Source organism: Arvicola amphibius, chromosome 9 (assembly GCF_903992535.2).
Source record: "Arvicola amphibius chromosome 9, mArvAmp1.2, whole genome shotgun sequence".
NCBI lineage: Eukaryota > Metazoa > Chordata > Mammalia > Rodentia > Cricetidae > Arvicola > Arvicola amphibius.
The window spans coordinates 68,007,358-68,027,299 of NC_052055.2; the positions used below are offsets into that span (position 1 = coordinate 68,007,358).

General features: G+C 46.5%; 1 protein-coding gene across 2 annotated transcripts in view; it reads left to right on the forward strand.

Moving 5' to 3' along the window:
- The first annotated feature begins 18,179 nt into the window (after window positions 1-18,179).
- Window positions 18,180-19,942, forward strand: part of Daam2 (dishevelled associated activator of morphogenesis 2) — a 114,902-nt gene continuing 113,139 nt past the window's right edge. For both annotated transcript variants that reach the window (XM_038341550.1, XM_038341551.1), the window contains exon 1: window positions 18,180-18,280. The gene's annotated coding sequence lies outside the window, so the exon portion shown is untranslated. The remainder of the gene's footprint in view (window positions 18,281-19,942) is intronic.

Genomic DNA, 19,942 nt, shown 5'->3' on the forward strand with positions numbered 1-19,942 from the left:
GTTCCACAGGACCAGTCCTTCTGGTCCCTTTGTGGTGGCAGGTGTGGCAGGTGTGGCAGGTGTGGAAGGTGCGGCAGGTGTGGCAGGTGCGGCAGGTGTGGCAGGTGCGGCAGGTGTGGTGGGGGTGTGTGTTGTGGGGTGGGGGTGTTGGGGCGCAGTTCTCTAAGGACCATCGAAGGCCAGGGCCAACTCTTATGGCCATGCCACTGGGGCCAATTCTTGCAGGGAAGGAGGCAGCTCTCTCTCTGAGGCTCTGACAAAGAGCAGTACCCATTCTCTGGTGCCCAGCCCACCACGTCAAGCTCTCCCATGGCCCCTGGTAGTAATACAGCACAAACACATTGACACAGACCCCGGCTGCAGCAGGATCACAGACCAGACAGGGCCCTGACAGCAGCTGGAACCCAGACATCACCATGTCCGGGGGGGGGGGGGGGAGGGCAGCATTCAGATGGGTCACCACCTGAGGCCATTTAGATCGGTATGGCCCTGGCAACAGCATGGCCCTTGGACACCACCATGGCTTCAGATGGTGACGCAGACCCTGGGCATTCTCACTACTTTCAGGGATAAGACAGGCCATAGCCATCAACATAGCCCCTGACTGTGGTAGGACCGCAGACCTGGACATGGCTCTCAGCTAATTGCAGTTCCTGCCGGACGTCGTCATGGCTTAAGGCGGTAGCCCAACCACAGGCATCCACATGGCCTTCTCTGGTAACAAGGGCCTTGCACATCAACACAGACCTCAGCTGTGGTAGGGCTATAGACCCAAAGAGGCCTGGATGTCACTTGGTCCCAGGTGGCAGCATAGGCACCCATGTTAGCCTCTTCCTCACCTGACCTTTGAGTCTTCAGTTCTGTTTCTCTCCACGGTGCACGAACAACTCTGCTGCTCCTCTCTCCCATCTATCCACCATACCTGTAACCCAGTGACACCTGCCCCAGGCAGGCCTGTGACTGTCTTCTGCCCACCCTGGGGGTGCGGAGATCGAGTGGGCCTACCAAGGGGTCATCTACTTCCCTTCTTGAGATAGGTGCTGTCACTAGCCTAGAGCTTACAGAGTAGGCTAGGCTGGCTGGTCACCACGTGAGTATCTCTGCTGCTGCAGTGAGGGGATTATAAGCATGTGCTCCCACACTGGTTTGTTTTGTTTCTCAGACACTTGGGGTCAGGGGACTGAACTCAGGTCCTTGTGATTGCACAGCAAACACGTTACTCACTGGACTGCTACCAAGAGCAGGAACACCCTGTCTTAATAGTTTTTGTTGGACCCACTTCTGGGGCCAGCACTTCCTCTTCTGGGTCACGAGTAAGCTTTCCAGGCTGCAAACAAGGAGAACACAATCTCACGACGGCAGGACTCAACACCAAGGCTTATGCTACTAGACACGAGTGTCCTTGGGGGTCATGGGGCTCAACTGGACTCCGTCAGAGACAGCAGAGGTCGCAGGGGTGGTATGGGACTTATGTAAGCCCTCTCAGGTAGGAGTAACTCAAGCCCATTCTAGACACTTTATTACCAAGCCTAAAGAGCCAGTCTCCATAGGTAATTGAGTGCCGCTCTCAGCCATATTCTCTTCCTACACCAGTGAACGCCTTTTGTGTTCCATCTGCCTGTGAGCACTGCCTCCCTCAGACTCCTCCCCACTCTGCGCTGGCAGGCCCCTGCTTCTCACATGCTGCTCACCTGACCTGTGCACCAGGCTTAGGTAGTTGTGACTACTGGGTTACTATTACAACTGTCAGTAGACATGGTTCATTGCAACTACTATTATCCCCTCTGAGCTACAGAAGTGCAGGTCCAGGTGTTCTTAGTCTGACTGTGCAGCTGTGGCATTCTGAATTCTCGGTGGGGTCTTGTTGGACCTCGTTAAGTGAGTCACAGCATGGAACAGTAGGCTGTTCAGCAGAGGTGTGCTGTCTGTAGGAACGTCAACTGTTTCTGGACTGAAGCTCTCTGGGAAAAGCCACATCTATGCTGTTTTCCAAGACCAATAGATTGATTGTTTAGAACTTCATGACTGTAGAGAATTGGAATGTTGTAGACCCAGAAGCAAACCATCCTGGGTCATCTGTAGGCCTCTTACTTGTCATTCATTGCCCACCACTATTTCTTACTTAATGTCCTTGTGACTATCAATAAAACCTTTTGGAATATAGTAACTTATCAGATCCTAGCTTCTACCAACTCAAGAGGGAAAAAAGGTTATCAGATAGTATCAGAAATCTAGAGCAGAAATTGCCCTGCTTTTCTATAACTTATTATGTGATTTAAATGAGAAACATCCCTGTTTCAGTCAGGGTTACTATTGCTGGGATGAAACTCCATAACCAAAGTAACCTGTGGAGGAAAGGGTTTATTTCAGTTTACACATCTTGGTCATGGTCCTTCTTGAAGTGAAGTCAGAGCAGGAACCTGGAGACAGGAGCTGATGCAGAGGCCATGGACAAGTGCCTCTCACCGTCTTGTCCCTCATGGCTTGCTCAGCCTTCTTTCTTATTGCACCCAGGACCATCTCAGGATGACACCCACAAAGCTGTAGGCTCTTTCGCATCAGTCACCTCTTAAGAAAATGCCCCACAAGCTTGCCTACAGCCTGATATTGTGGAGGTGTCTTCCCAGTCAAGAGTTCTTTCCAAATGACTAGCTTGTGTTGACTTGATGTGAAACCAGCCTTCACACCCACCATAGTCTTAGGCATTTGGAGGCTTGGTTCCAGTTGGTGGTGCTATTTTGGTTAGGTTTAGAAAATGCAGCCTTGCTGGAGGAAGTATGTCACTGGGAGCAGCCTTTGAGAGTTCATAGCTTATTCCTAGTTCTAGTTTGTTTCTGTCTGTAGCTCTCAGTTTTCTGTTCCTGTCACCATGCTGGCCGCTTGCTGTCATGTGTACCTGCCATGATGAACTACAACCCCCTAGAACCAGAGCCAAAATGAACCTTCTCTCCCATAAATTGCTTTTGGTTGTAGTATTTTATCACAGCGAGAAAAAGTAATAAATATACTGACCTACCTAGTCCTCCCACCAGATACACTACCTACCTAGTCCTCCCACCAGATACACTACCTACCTAGTCCTTCCACCAGATACACTACCTACCTAGTCCTCCTACCAGAAACATGGCCCTACTTAGTACTCTCACCAGTAGATTTGAGATGTGCCTTGATTATTACTTTTTTTTTACACTCTAACTATAAAAATTTCATAAAACTAGTTCTATATTAAAACATACTATTCTAGGCAACTTAAATGTGTGTTCCTGGACCATGGTCCATCACACTTATCTCAAGAGTAAATTTTTATTCCCTTTGAGGTGAGACTATCATTTATATCAGTATCTACTTTGAGAAGTGTCTGTGGCTTACCTTTGGGCCCTAGTAGAATCTGGACATTTGACCATGGTCTTCAAAGTTACTATGAAAAATAAGTGGCCCATCATGAACCTTAAATCATAAAGCTAAACACATATGCCCCCCTTTTTATCGAATTAAACACACATGCGGTTGGGTTCAGAAAGTTCTAAGGGACAAGTAACTCTCATGAACAGGAGATCAAGTATCAAGGTCCAAACTCCTTCCCAGAGTGTTCAGTCTGGGTGATCTCACAGGCCTGTATCCCAAAGACTTTTTGTTGTTACTTTCTGAAAAGTCTTAATAACTGCTTTAACAAGACATCCTTCATTTTCATTTTCATCTGGGTGTGTCTGTGAGGATGTTTCCAGAAGTGATCATTATTTGAACCAAGAAACTGAGTAAAGGGGACCCACTCTCATCACTCTGGTCAGACATCATTTAATCTATCTAGAACATTAATAACATTTTTAAGAAGTAGAAAGAAGAATAATTCACTCTTTCTTTTCTTGACCTGGGTCACCCATTTTCTCATGCCCTTCCGTCTTGACTTTGGAAACCTCGGTTCCTGCATCTTTAGACTCTCCATCTGTCAGCCTTGGACTGAGTCAGAGCATGCCTGGAACCCCGAGTTGCAGAGGGCAGACTCGGGAACATCTCACCTTCCACGATTGTGGCTCGTCCTGTCTCTCACAGTCGAGTTCAGGGATCATAGAGTCTCTGATTGGTATGAGAAAATATCTGACAAAATCAACTTAGGGGGCTCGCTTCTGGGTCAGAGGTTGAGGGAACCACCCACCCTGTGGGAGAAGGGCTTGAAACAGCTGGTCACAGAGACATCCACAGTCAGTATGCAAAGAGACACCACTGCTGGTTCTCAGCTCACTCTAGCTCCCCAGTGTGGGATGGTGCTCGCTACAGTGAGGGTGCTATTCCTCATCTATTAACCTAATCTAGAAGCCCTAATAGACATACCCAGACATTTGTCTCCTGGTTCATTCTAGACCTAACTAATTACCACAGCACCTATACCACACTGATTCAGTTAAGGTGGAACCCAATTAGTGTCTGTGCTCCTCATACTCTTAATTTTAAAATTAATAGGCAAAGAAAGGGTCTCTGTGCCAGCAGACGTGATTGATGTTGTTGTGGGAAGTTACTTGCTGTCCAATGGGATAAAGAGGAATGTTCTAGAACATCTGGAAGCCTGGAGTTCTTTGAGCTACTTCTTGGTAGTGCAATGCCCTGTGAGAAAAGTCAGTAGTAAAGTTGAGCCTGGTGGCCCAGGCCTGTCTTTGCAGCCACTTGAGAGACTGAAGCAGAGCGATTGGTAAGCAAATTCAAGGCTGCTTGGGCTACAGAATAAGTTCCAGGACAGCCTGGGTAGTTCAGCGAGAGTATGTCTCAAGGTAAAATGAAAATAAAAAGGCAGGGGATATAGTTCAGTTGCAAATGTGAGACCCTAGATTCAATCTCTAGTAACTGTCCATGCTGGACTGTAACAACCCATACAGGTTGGACTGCTAATGGCCCATATTCTGTAGAAATAAAAGTTAGGTCATTTCATCAGAACCTGGTCACCTGGCAAAGGAGACATTGAATATTTACAAAGTCTGTACATCCTGGGTGGGGTCACCTGGCCGGGTGCAGAAATGGGCCTGTAAGAATGATGAGTTTATCTTACTTTCCTAAGATTATATTTACAGTTTTCCATTTCCTTCTGTTTCCTCGTTTCAATATCACCTAAGATGTGTTAAGAGCAGTTAATTTAGTATTGAATCATACACATTATCCTCGTTTGATTTCTGTTGCTCTGACAGAACACTGGCTCACAAGTTACAGCTCAGTGTTCAGGGCAGAAAGCTGGAGGCAGGAACTGAAGCAAAGTGCAGAGAAACATGGTCCCTGATCTGCTTCCCTGGCTTGCTCAGTTTTCTTTCCTATACAAGCAGGAACACCAAGCCAGAGACGGCACCACCAAGAATGGGCTGGGTTCTCCCACAGCAATCATTAATTCAGAAAATTCTTGCACGGACTGGCTTACAGGCCAGTCTGAGGAAGGTAACTCCTCAACTGAGGACCCTTTTCCTCAGGTGTCCCTGATTTGTGTGCAGCTGACAAAGCTAACCAGCATTCTCACCGCCATATTCGTGTGGCCAAGGGGGAAGAAGATGGATTTTAAAAACACCCTTGTGTCTTCCTTTACAGAGAAGGTTGCTGTTTCGATAGCTACATGAGATGGCTCACTCAAACCCAAGTCCCCATGCTCCGGAAACAAGCGCCTTGCCCACTGTGCCATTCCCCCAGCCAGCTCTAGTTGAATAATTTCAGTTTTCAAATAGGGCTGAGTTCTTCCTGCCGTGGTGTAGGAGCTCGTTACCCCTTCTGGAGACCACATCTCTAGCACATGCACAATTGGCAAATATTTTTCTCTCTCTATGACTTGTCTGTTCATTTTATTTTCATGTCTACAGCATTTTAACTTCTTTGATGTGCAACATGGTACAGTTATGAAACGGTGTCAATTTTTGATATTGATATAACTTTATAATATTTAAATCATGGCAGCCATCTCTGTCTCTTCATATACTCATCCTTGTAGTGAATCACTCAATGTATTTTGTCGTAGTTGCTTTTTGAAGTGCATGGTCCTAACCGCCTGTCACAATGTCCACCCTTAAATACTATCACAGTGTTAATACCTAAGTCTTGGAGGAGACACATCCAGGCCACTGTGGTCATGGTAACAACACACACACACACACACACACACACACACACACACACACGGTATGCTATGTGAAGCTAGTTGGCAGAGACATTCAAGTCTTTGTAACCTTGCATAGTAACTTGATCAGCTATTGAGAATGGAACACTAGAATCTCCATCATTGTGCAATTTTCAGTTTCTCCTTTCAGTTGGTCACTTTTTACCTTATGAGTCTGGGGATTCGATTACTGTTATGGTTTCCTAATGTATTGATTTTTTTATTGTTATAGAATAAATATGCTTGTCTTTCACACCATCTCTAGTCTAAAGCCTGTTTGGCCTCTTGTTAATGTCACCACTGCAGCTCCTTTCTGAATATAGACTCCCTAGTGTGTCTTTCTCTGTCCTTTGGCTCTTAACTTACCTAAGAGATTATCTAAGAGATGCTTCTTGGACAGGCATCATATAATTAATTCTTGCCTTTTAAATCCAAACTGATAATCTTGGTCTTTTTACTTTGTTCCTACATACATTGTTTTTGTAGTTGTTTTTGTGATTGTCATTTTTGCTGTTTTTCTTGTTACTCTTTATATTCTTTTTTTAGAAAATAAGCTTTTATGGGAACCGGTCTGATTCTTTAATTCTTTTGAGAAGTACGTTTGAGGGTGTTTGCCTAAATATTTGGAGAATGTTCTGTCAACTGTAAAAGTATTAGTTCATTCTTTGGTTTCTGTCTTTCTGGCTGTGCTGTTTCACTGTGTCTGGTGCTCCATTGGATGAGAGTTTGACTGCTAACTTTGTGAAGCTTTTTCTTTGTGATGGTGCTTTTCTTTCGCTTCTTTTAACATTTTCTGTTTCAGTGTGAATTTCTTTCCTTCTCCTCCTCTTCCTCTTCCTCTTTCTCCTCTTCTTGGAGAAGGTCTTACCGTAGCCCCAGTTTCTGGAACTTGCTGTGTAGACCAGCCTAGTTTCAAACTCACAGAGATCCATCGTTCCTGCCTCCAGAGTGCTGGGATTAAAGGTGAGTGCCACCATGGCCACCCCTAAGTATGAATTTCTTTATGTTTATCCTATTGACAGTCTATTGAGAGGCTTAGGTCACCGAATTAGATTGAGTAATTACAAATTTGGGGATTTTTATACTACCATGTCTTCAGGTTCGTTTGTCTGTTTTTTTAATCCTATCTCTAGTTTTTCTGGGATTCCAATATGGTGTGAACTTTGGTTTAGTTTATGCTAGGGCATAGTGTCTGAAGGTTTATCTTTCTCTCTGCTCCTGAGACCATATTTAAGTTTCAGTTCTTTCTTCTACCATCTTGATGTTTTGATTGAGCCTCTTAAATTATTTTTCCTTTTAGTTTGAACTTTTGAATTAAGGAGTTTTCACTTGGATATATTTATATATATATATATATATATATATATATATATTTTTACATTTTAATAGACAATTCTGTTTGTTAATTCATTGTCACCTTTTCTTTAAACATAATTTTCTTTTGACTTTAAACTATTTAGAGTAACTGATTTTAATTTAGTTTGCTAACTAAATTCAGCATTTGAGAACATTCAAGATAATTTCTGTTGGTGGCATTTTCTCTCACATACTTTGCCCTTTATATGCCCCCCTCTGTCTGTCTCAGTGTGAGAGCACGTGAGCATGCCCATGTTCCCACATGAAGGCCAGAAGTCAGTGCTAGAGGTCTTCCTCAATCATCTTCGCCTGTTTATTTTTAGTTTTTTCTCGAGACAAGTTCTCTCACTGAGCCTGGGGCTCACTGGTATGCTAGACTGGCAACCAGCAAACCCCAGAGATCTTCTTGTCTCCAGCCAACCCCACCACACCCAGAATTAGTGTGTGTGTGTGTGAGACTAAACCCATAGACATAGGTCCTCACTTCACTAACTGGGCCATCTCTCTGGCCCCTTTAATTTTCACTACATATGTCCCTGCTTCCACCTCTCCTCTTCTCGTTTGCTCTTCCGTTAGTCCCCAGCTCAGCATCTCCTGACACGGTGGTCTGATAATTCTCTCATGCTGTGCTCTTGGGTAAGATCTGAAAGTGGTACCTAGTTTTCTTCCTCGTAAAGCTCTGTGTGGATGATCTTTGGGAAAAACAGGAATCCTGGTCCTAAATTCATGGATAAGCAGTTACCCTCCATCAGTCCACTAAAGATCAGCTTATCTCCTCTGTTCCGTGGCTTCGAGGTTTCCAGGCAGACCGTGCCTTCCAGCTTCTGGGACCACTGAGTGAGGTAATGGGCCACCTGTAGCTCTCCGTGTTGTAGGGCTGAGGAACACCTTTTGCCTCTCATTCTTTCTCCACTCCACATTTTAAAGACTTGGCCACACTTCCCATAGGCCAGGACTTGCAAGGGCTCCTGGATGGGCTCCTTTGAGATCCCCCTTCTCATTCTGCAGTGGTGTCCTGGAGCATCTTATCTGGTGGACCTGATGCTCCATTAGAGATTCCAGTTGCATCTCCTGTTATGCTTGTGTTTATTTTTAGGGACTTTTTTGATCCCCATTAGACTAAACAACGTTCTTTAACATTATGATTGTTGGTGGATGGTATGTGGAAAATGGGTCTTATGAGACAGTGACTGGGGATACTGGGATAAGCACACACAGGCAGATCCCTCTGTCATGCTAACTCTGGAGCCTTCCATATACTAATGTGCACTGTGGGGTTCAGTGGCGGGGTGGGGATATTTGAAGTGTATGTAAGGCTTATCCAACTTATTTGAACATGATGCGCCCCTCCCCTTCCCTTTTAGTGAACCACATCAATGAGTTCCCATTCTGTAGAGATATTTTAGAAATATTGCTCTGGTTGATACCAGTAGAACAGGGAGTATTTATTTTTACCATCTTCATCATGACAACCTTGTCACCCTTTACTGCCCAAGCACAGTAATTGTGATAGTTTAGTTTGTTGATAAGTTTTATTTTATGTGCATGGGTGTTTTGTCTGTATATGTGCTTGTTCAGGATGAGCCTGCAGTGCCCACAGAGACCAGAAGAGGGCATCAGATCCTCTGGAACTGGAGTTAGAGACTGTTGTGTGCTGCCTTGTAGGTGCTGGGTTTAACTGAGCCATTTCTCCAGCCCTGTTTGGTGTGTGTGTGTGTGTGTGTGTGTGTGTGTGTGTGCATGTGTATGTGTGTGTATGTATTTTTCTGAGGCATGTAGCCCAGGCAGGCTTGGAACTTGGTATATAGTTGAGGCTGGCCTTGAACTCTGAATCTTCCAGCTTCTACCTCCCAAGTACTGTGCTGGCTGTTTGTACTGTTTCATTTTAGCCCGGGCATGGTAGAGCTTGGTTGTGTGACCCATGAAGCTGTGAATTGCTTAAGAACGGGAACTCCACCTTATTCACACCCATTTCCAGGCTCTGCTGAGGCAGCTGTACAAAGTTGAATGAACAAAAGCACTAGAAAAGAGCCTTTACGATATTTCCCTGTCCTTCCTTCATGACATCAGTGAGACAAGCCTATATAAAACAAAGTCTTCGTTTATGGATAGTTAGCATAGAGAAGGATGAAGTTAGTGCACAAGTGTCTTGTGCTCTTTCTGAGGGCTGGGAATATGTTCTTTCTCTTTCCCTGTGTGACCCTATAAACCCAGTCAGAGAGATGGTTCCTGAGAATCTTCCAGAGAACAGGAGGAATCCTTCTCAAGGTGACAGACAATAGTGGCTTAGTGTCATAATGCCATCCCTTGAACACGGGTCCTCTGCAATAACAGGGAGTGCTTGTTACCAAAGAACCATCTTTCCAGTCCATGTCATTTGAAAGAGAAGTTACCTCAAAAAGATAGGAAAGATGAAGGGTACCACATTTCTCCTCAAGTCCTTTGGTTATCCAGAAGTCTCAGGTCAAGTGAACACACATATTCTGTGCCAGCCCAAGTCACAGGTACTTGAAAATTATCATCACCCCAAATGGTTTCTCAATGGTGAAAAGTATGTGTGTGTGTGTGTGTGTGTGTGTGTGTGTGTGTGTACATGTGCTCTCCATCCATTTTCTCTTCCAATATAGGTTAGCTGAGGTTTATTTCTTGCATGTGTGTGTGTGTGTGTGTGTGTACATGTGCTCTCTATCCATTTTCTCTTCCAATATAGGTTAGCTGAGAAGGTTTATTTCTTGTGTGTGTGTGTTTGTTTGTGTGTGTGTGTGTGTGTGTGTGTGTGTGTGTGTACACGTGCTCTCTATCCATTTTCTCTTCCAATATAGGTTAGCTGAGGTTTATTTCTTGCATGTGTGTATATATATATATATATGTTTGTATGTACATGAATGTGTGCACAAATATGGCATTTGCATATCAGAAGCCAACTTGTTTGTCATTCAGCAGTTCCTCTCCACCTTGTGTTTTGAGACAGGGTCTCTCAATGAGCCCGGAACTTGCCAATTTGGTTTACTAAACTAGTTAGTAAGACCCAGGATCCTCCTGGCTCCACTCCCCAGTGCTGGCATTACAAGCACATGCATAACTATACCTGACATGGGATCTATGGCTCAAACTCAGGTTCTCAATCTTTTCTGGGCAAACACTTTACCCATGGAGCCATCTCCCCAGCCTTATTTTTATTTTAATTATTATAAAATACAATTTTATTCTGAGACATACTAAACATTATTTTTCAAAAGGCTTTGAGCTACTGAAAATGGGGATCTCTTGAAAATTTGCATGACTATGTGGGTGCAGACTCCTGTTCCAGGAATAACATAAACACCCCTAGCTACAAGTGGGTTTGGCCTTACCCAGCCCGGAGACCTCGGATCTTGCTCACGGATTGTCTAGGGGATGTCAAGAAAGAATTCCAGTGTTCTGCTCACAGCATGATACTCCAGCCCACATCTGGCCAGGTATGATACACTGGGCCAGAGTTTGCCTGTCTTGCCTCAGAGGGAGAAACATACCAGATTCCACACACAAGTGGCTTGCCTGGATGTGGGGGAGGAGGTGGAGGGCCGCCGCCACGATGTCCCAGGATTGTGTGTCTTGTGGTTAAACACTTAGGGCTTTGACGTAGGCAAGGCAGTAGAGCTGACCCTCCAAGCTGCTGCAAACAACCTGAGGTGCCTTAGAAACTCAGTTCTTTGCTCAGAGGGAGCCTGCCTTTCAGAGAACAATTTTTCTAGTCTCTGTCTGTTTGGTGTGGTCATGTCTGGCCAGGCGAGATTTCTTAACTCTGGGCAAAGAGGTTTGCAAAGAACAGGAGGTTGGGAACTGTGAGAATTAAACATTCATATTAAGTGCATTCTCTGTGTCCTGAGTAACAAACCAATGAAGTTGCAGGGGGTGAGTGGGAGATGGAGACAGGAAGAAAGCAAAGAGAGAAAAAGTCACAAAAGAATGATGGCCGTCTGTAATGTTGGCATATTCTGTAATCTTATATGTTCAGACACCAGGACCTGTCCCCCCAATAGTTTGTACTGTGGAGAAGGTCAATGATGCTCTCAGCGGCAAGAACCAGGGATGTTTCTGGTGAGATGGCTGAGCAGGTAAATGCAGTTGCAGCCAAGCCTTACCCTGAGCTCAACCCCCAAGTCCTACACTGTGTGAGCAAGAGCAGAACATTATCCTTGATCTCTGTAGGTGTGCTGTGATGCATGCTTGCTACTTAGAGATAAATAAATAAATGTAATACTTCTTTTTTAAGGAAAAGAAACAGAGCTGGGGTTAAAATCCAGGTTATTTTAATGCTAGATTCTGAGACCTTCATGCTGTATCTCAGGCAGTGAAGGACTGAAGTATCTTCAGGCTGGTGTGATGTCCCTCCTGGTTGTATCCACTTCCTGCTTTGCAGGAAGCCATAGGCTAGCTATGGGATTTTTCCTCTCTGTTTGTATCACAGGAAGTGAATAAGACCTGATGGAGGTGCAGTTATGTGCTGTCCAGTGTATACTAGAGTCCTGAGTATCACTAGAGAAAGCCCAGAATCAGAGCACTGGAGACTAGTGGGGGCTTGAGCACTGCTTCTTCCTTACGTTCTTTAAAATAATGTTTCCTACCTTTAGCTAATAATCTAGTGTGTGTGTGTGTGTGTGTGTGTGTGTGTACGGGGGCGTTGAGGTCAGAAGACAACTTGGTTCTCTTTCCCCCATGTAGGTTCTGTGGATCAAAGCTGGGTGGCAGGGTGGTGACAAGTGTCTCTATTCTCTGTGCCACCTCACCCTTCATTTTTCCCTTTTCAGATGGAGTCCCATGCACTCATGCTGGCCTCAGGCTCACAGTGTAGCTAAGAATGGCCTTGGGTTGCTAGTCCTCCTGCCCCCACCTCCAGAGTGCTGGGATTATAAGCATGCATCACGGTTCCATTTGTGGGTACTGGGGATTGAGCCCATGGCTTCATATATGCTAGGCTAACATGCTATAGGCTCAGCTATATGCTCCAGTCATTAGGAACATGATTGGTAAGAGTGTTCAGTGCCACCTTCAGCAGAGCTTGTGGGCCAGAGGGTGTGTTCTGACTGGAATGACCACGGTCTGGAAAGTCTGTGAGTCACCAATTCAGTCTCCAAAGAACTTTGTGAGGTAAGAGACTCCTCCCCTCCCTCCTCCCCTCCCTCCTCCCCTCCCTTCTCCCCTCCCTCCTCTCCTCCCTCCTCCTCTCCCTCCTCTCCTCCCTCTTTCCTCTGTCTTCTCCCTCCTCCTTCTCCTCTTCTCCTCTCTCCTCTGCTCTCCTTCTCTCTCCTCTCCTCTCTTCTCCCTCCCCTCCCCTCCTCTCCCCTCCTTTCTCCTCTTCTCTCTTCTCTCCTCTCCTCTCCTCTCCTCTCCTCTCCTCTCCTCTCCTCTCCTCTCCTCTCCTCTCCTCTCCTCTCCTCTCCTCTCCTCATTTGTCCTTCCCTGATGTTCTCTCTCCTCCCCCACCTCAGATAGGAAGTCACTATGTAGATTGAATTCTCCTGAGCCTCTAGAGGAGTTGAAATTATAGTTTTCATGCCCAACTGAGGTGGAGATTTTCTAACTATTTGGACTCATTTGACCTTTACACCATGGCCTTGACATGGAATGAGGAACGGTCTTCACTTTGGCACTTTGGGTGAGGAGCACTGTTTTCCTGGCTCTCCTCATCACAGGTTGAGGAACTTCCACAAAAACAAACTGAACAAGAGATAGGGAGAGACACGGAGGAAGAGAGAGGGGAAGAGAGACCAGGAAGGAGGGCAGGAGAGAGATTGGAGGAGGGAGGGAAAAGGAAGGGAGAAAGGAGAAAGAAAGAAGTGTGGAGGGGTAGGTAGACAGAGAAAGAGAGAGGGCACAGGATAGAGGACAGGACGGGGAGGGATTGGGTCATATGACTGTGTGGGGCTGGGTGAACCCCAGTCTGCATGGTTAGCAAGCAGGCCAAAGAGCACTGACCTGGTCGTAAGTCAAGGTTAGAGGCTGCTGGTTAGCAAGATTTAAAAAAAAAAAAAAACTATCTTTTCTCATTTTACATGCCAAATCCAGTTCCCACTCCCTCTGCTCTTCCTGTTCCCTCTACTTTCCCCCATCCCACCCCTATTCCACCCCCATCCACTCAGAAAGGGTAAGGCTTCCCATGGGGAGTCAACAAAGTCTAGCACATTGCTTTGAGGCAGGACCAATGTCCTCCCCCCATATCTAGGCTGAGCAAGGTATCCCTCCATAGAGAATGGGTTCTAAAAAGTAAGAACAAGTAATAGGGATAAATCCTGGTCTCACTGCCAGTGGCCCAACAGTTTGCCCCAGCCATACAACTGTCACTCACATTCAGAGGGCCCAGTTTGGTCCTATGCTGGTTCCCTCACTGTCAGGCCAGAGTTGGTGGGCTCCCATCAGTTTAGGGAAGCTGTTTCAGTTGGTATCCTCATCATGGTCTTGACCTCTTTGCTCATATTCTCACTCCTCCCTCTCTTCAACTGGACTTTGGGAGCTCAGCCCAGTGCTCCACTGCAGGTCTCTGCCACAACTTCCATCAGTTGCTGGATGAAGGTTCTATGATGACGTTTTAAGATATCATCAATCTGACTACAGGGCAAGGTCAGTTCAGGCACCCTCTCCACCATTGCTTAGAGTTTTAGCAGGGGCATTCCTTGTGGATCCTTGGGAATTTCTCTAGAGTGAGTTTTCTTGCTAGCCTCATAATGGCTCCTTCAATCAAGATATCTCTTTCCTTGTTCTCTGTCTCTGTCCTTCCCACATCAGGGAAATGCAAATCAAAACGACTCTGAGATACCTGTCAGAGTTAAGATATAAAACAGCAATAATAGCTTATATTGGAGAGGATGTGGAGTAAGGGGAACACTCATCCATTGCTGGTGGGAATGCAAATTTGTACAACCACTCTGAAAATCAGTATGGTAGTTTCTCAGAAAATTGGGAATCAACCTACCTCAAGACCCAGCAATACCACTCTTGAGCATGTACCCAAAGGATGCTCAGTCATACTAAAGAACATTTGCTCAACTGTGTTCACGGCAGCATTATTTATAGTAGCTAGGACCTAGAAACAACCTAGATGCCCCTCAACTGAAGAATGGATAAAGAAAATGTGCTACATTTTATACAATGGAGTACTACTCAGCAGTAAAAAACAATGACATCTTGAAATTTGCATGCAAATAGATGGAGCAATAAAATACCATCCTGAGTGAGGTAACCCAGACCCAGAAAGATAAACATGGTATGTACTCACTCATTTGTGGATAGTAGCTATAAAGCAAAGGATAAGGAACCTATAGGCCATGACCCCAGAGAAGCTAAGTAACAAGGAGAACCCTAAGAGAAACATACATAGATTCCTCTGGGAAGGGGAAATAGATAAGATCTCTTGAGAAAACTGGGAGCATGGGGGTGAGGGAAGAAAGGAAGGTGGAAAGGGAAGAGGAGAGGACAAGGGGAGGGGGAGAAGAACTTGAGGGAACAGGATGGGCCAGCAGGATTCTTTCAAGCCTTGGCAGAACTGTGGAAGGAGAAGTTCCATCATTCTTTTCTCTGGGTCCCCAAAGCATTATAGATTAAATGACAGGTATTGTCTACTTTCTTCAGAGCCCACCCATTTAAATATCCTATCTCAACACCACTCCCATGGAAACATCCAGAATAATGCTTGAGCTGAGAGCTGGGTGCTACAGCCCCACCACTTGGTACGTGACATCGATCTTCAGGAACACTGGGACTGAGAACATCCTTGCCACACTGATATCAAAGCAGCGAGAAGTAAGTTACAGGGTGGCTGGGCCTCGAACTCCTGCGTTCTCTTCACCATCTCCCACACTTAGATCATGTGCTGATTGGAAGTCTGCAGTGCAGATGGAGCATTCCATCCAGAGGGAGCAGAACGAAGGGGTTGAGAAGCCTGCTTCCCACAGAGATAGATGCACTTTGGAAGTCTGTGGTATTCTGAGGTGCCTGCAAAAGTGTCCCAGTGAGTGTACCCCAGAGACTCAATTTATGTTCAGGGAACACTCCTGAGAGATGGGAGTCCTTCAGGATGGCCCACCTCCATTAGGACTCTTGGTGGGCTAGGGTTGGTCTGGGTACAGAGACATCCTTGGCCATTCTGTGTCTCAGGCTTCCTAGGAACTCACTGGCCTCATGAATATGCACAGCACAGAAATGTACCCTCTATGAGCTTTCGTTGCTCTTTCCTTATCCTAACAGAACAACTAGTGGGATGAACCAGACACCCCGCTCCCCATCACTGCCCACCTGGAACATTCTCTTGATCTCGAGTCCCACTCCCCCGCTCCCATCCTTGCCCTGCCTCTGGCCCTATCACACATTTTTTTTTTAAGTTTTAACATTGTTTTAAAAATTTCTTTAAATAAATTAAAATATTTGTTCTGTTCATTTATTTTGCATGTAAGAATTTTAATTAATTAATTAATTTGCTGTGTGTGCACAGGTAGCATTGCCTCAGCGGGCCTGTGGAGGTCAGGAGACAGCTAGCAGCAGTTGGTGTAGGCCCCGGGGATAGAACTCGGTCAGTCTTCAGGCTTGTCCACACCTTGACTGCTGACATCTTGCTAGACAACTGAGTGGCTCTTCTTTCAGCCAGTCACTGCCCTCACTTTGTCTGGAGAGAAGTTTCTCAGGGCTGTCTGTCTTGCAGACTCAGGTTCACACGATGCTGGGTATAGGTGCTAAGGAGACTATTCCATCGCCCTCCAGACTCCCTTCTGCTCCAGCTCAGGCCACTCCGCACTTCCTTCTGATGGCATAGTTAGGTTGGCCTGTGGGTGATTCTAAGAGGAGACGGTTCCCTGGGGCTGGCCAGTAAACAAACAAGCCAGGCATAAATCTCTTACATCTGTTTTCCTGTACCTCCTTCTTCACAGAAATAGATTACATTTATTTACTATTTGCTATATTGTTGGCCAATATTAATATAATATTAATATTAATATAAAATTAAATAGTTGGAAAAGAGGGATAAGGGCCATCAAGATGGCTCAGCAGGCAAAGGTGCTTCCTGTCACCTAAGGGCCTCATTCAGTCCTGATGTGGAGGGCGAGCCTATTCACTTGAATTGTCCTCATACACACACACACACACACACACACACACACACACACACACACACGACAGTCTGTTGGGGAATATTATTTTCAGGTGTGTAACTTTTGTTTATGCTGCATTTATTTAACTCTGTGAAGCTGTATTACTGTGCCTGTCTAAAACACCTGATGGTCCTAATAAAGAGATAAATGAAGCTGGGTAGTGGTGGCACATGCCTTTAATCCTAGCACTCAGGAGGCAAAGGCAGGTGGATCTCTGTGAGTTCGAGGCCAGCTTGGTCTACAAGAGCTAGTTCCAGAACAGGCTCCAAAGCAACACAGAAAAATCCTGTCTTGAAAGGCCAAATGTGAGGCAATGACAGGTGGGGCTGGCAGGCAGGGAGCATAAATAGAAGGAGAAATCTGGGAGGAGAAGGAGGAGCAAGAGAGGAAGACACCAGAGGCAGCCACCCAGTCAGCCCAGTCACGGAGTAAAAAGGAAAGAAAAGTATATAGAAATAGAGAAAGAGAAAAAAAGCACAGAGGCCAAAGTTAGTCGGGATAACTTAAGAAAAGCTGGCAAGAAACAGGCCAAGCTAAGGCCGGACATTCATAACTAAAAATAAGTCTCTGTGTGTGATTTATCTGGGAGCTGGGCTGGGGGCTCCCCAAAATGTTGAAAGAGTAAAACACCACACAGCACTCTCTTGCAAAACTAAAACTAACCCAAAGAGGGATGGAATTGGCAGAGTATTGGTGGTTAGAATATGGACAGATGTGGAAGCCATGGTTGACTGGTGAACTGGAGGCATCATTTTCTTCCTGAGGGACATCTGGGGGTGGACACTACACACAATAAATAGAATAAATAGGCACCCCCAAAGGTATTGTGGGTTATAGACAGCTGTTCTTAACTGAGGTTGTTTCCGGTCCAGTCAAGAAGGCCCCAGAATCCTACTTTTTAAAACACTAAATGAAAACAAGTTTAAAAAGTATGGAAAAGCTGCTTGAAAGACTTGAATGAGCAATAGGGGGTGAACTGGTCAGCTCTGAGTTGGAAAGGGCATTCAAAGAGGCAAGGAGTGTGGAGCATAATTTAATACAAATAAAAATTTTTAAAAATGCACTCCCAAAGAAGAAATGGGAAAGTTGTTAGGCTGTGCAGCAGCAGGCTAATTAATGCTTACTCTTTGTGCCTGGCTAGTCTCTCGCCAGCATGCCAGCACCTTCCAGGTACACACTGCCCAGGGAAGGGGCCGCTGTGTCCCAGCCTGCCTGGTGGCTCCCCACAAGGTCCTTTGCAGGTTGGCTAGAGAAGTGGGGAAGCACCCTTGTCAGGTGACCACTTTTGCCTCTTTGACCATGACATGCTTGAAAACAGAGGGAGTCCCAAGAAGGGTTGGGTGCCAAAGTGCAGAACAGGACCCTCATTGTGCCTTGCTCCAGTTGCTGTCTCCCTTCTGCACCTCAGTTCCCAGTGTGAAAACTGCAAATCAAATCCCAAGTTGCTGCCTTCGGATCAGCACCTAGGGGAAAAGCCAGAGTCTCTCCTCGCCATAAATATCCCTCGCTCCAAGACGCCTGACGTCAGAGCGGGGCGGGCGGCGGCGCGAGGCCGGCCGGGAGGGAGCAGCCTGCTTTCTCCGGAGTCCGGAGAAGCTAAGGACCGAGCTGAGCTAGCGAAGCACGGCGCCTGCGGGAAGCCAGGACAGCAGCAACCTCGCCGCGACATGCGGGCCTCAGGGTAGGTGCAGCGCTGTGCAGCGCTGAGGACCTAGGCGCGGGACAACATCACCACACTTTCCTGTTGCTTCACTTTTGGCTATTGCGTCGGCGGCGTCGGAAAAGCAACTCCTCCGCCAGTTGCCTGTTTTGTTCTGGAACGTGTTTGCAGAGACTCCGACCCCCTGAGAGGGCTGCCCAGTGGCTGTGTGAGCGCACAGGGGGAGGAGAGGAGAGTGTGTGCATCAGGGCATTCACCGCACATTGCTTTGGGAAACTTTAGAAAACTTTTTAGTGGCTTTGGAAGCAGACTTCTATTGACTTGAGTGAATAGACATAGACAGCATCTCCTCTCTCAAAGCTGACAATTTCTTTGGAGCCTTCTTTGCCCATTTCGGTGTGTGCATTCTCTTAGGTGAACTGAAATCTTTCTAAGACCCGGAGATCCCACTTGCAGCCAGGGCCTTGGCAAGCAAGATGGGCAGCCCAGTGGAGTGGCTCTTGTTCTCCAGATAACGGGACCTTGGGCAGCCCAGAAGCGTCTGGGAGAGGAGTGCTCCAGGCTGGGGCCCTTGGCACCTGTGGGACAGCCCAAACTCTTTCTAAGCATGATTGAAACTTGGCAGCGGTGGAATTCTGACTTAACCCATGAAGGGTCTAGTGTGACCACAGGTAATAGGGTGGGGGAGGAGGAGGAGGAACAACGATGATGGTGGTGCTATAGTCCTGTGTCCAGCCCTGCCTCAGGGGCTGGGTAGATGTTCCTGCCCCACGTGCCAATGGTGGGCTAGCTCCAGGTTCTCTGAAAGAAACACGGGCTGCAGTGCCCAAAACAAAATGTATACTGGTAACATAAAGAGACTTGTCTGCGCTGTGGGCAGAGGGAGGGGGTGGTGGGGGAGAGCAAGAGAGATTTTTATCAAAATTGAACACAGATTGCTGAAGTCTGGGCTTGGCTTAACTCTTCTCTCTCTGCCTCGTGGCTTCTCTGTAGTCCTGGGGAGTATGTGGCCAGTTCCTGGGAGTCTGGGAGGTGGGGGGGGGGGACTCATACCGCCACAGGGCAGAGTCCCTCAACATTTGTCTGAAAGTCCACAGGGAACAAAAGTCACTTTCTGACTTTAGAGAGGTTTTCCAGTTTTGTGTTCTTCTGAGTCTGGCTTCTGTTTCTCAAGTTCGAGGTTTTCTGGAAGAGGACAGGACAGTGCTGTGTTTTGGGTGGCCACAGGGGCCTATCAGCCAGTGATTGCACAGTGCACAGTCCTGTGTGTGCCCATAGCTGGGATCACATACAAGTGGCGAGAGTGCCTGGATTGGCAGCCGTGGTCTCTCCAGAGCCTCTGGTTTTACACTTTGCAGGAGAGCCAACCAACAATATTTGGGTGGGTGGGAGGGAGCCTGGACTCACCCTGTAGGGGTGAGGGGGAGGGGAGAGAGAGAGAGAGAGAGAGAGAGAGAGAGAGAGAGAGAGAGAGAGAGAGAGAGAGAGAAGAGAACTAGGGGAAGGAAATCTGGAAATAAAAACAGAACGACAGGAAGTTGAGATTGGGGAGGATTTTAAAAATTATACAAATTGACCCCCTGGGAAGTGCCGGAAAAGGCTGAGCAGGCAGCAGTGTCATGAAGAAAGGGTCATGTGAGCACAGGGACGGGCTGTGTGTAAAGGGGTAGTTGGGTCCCTGTG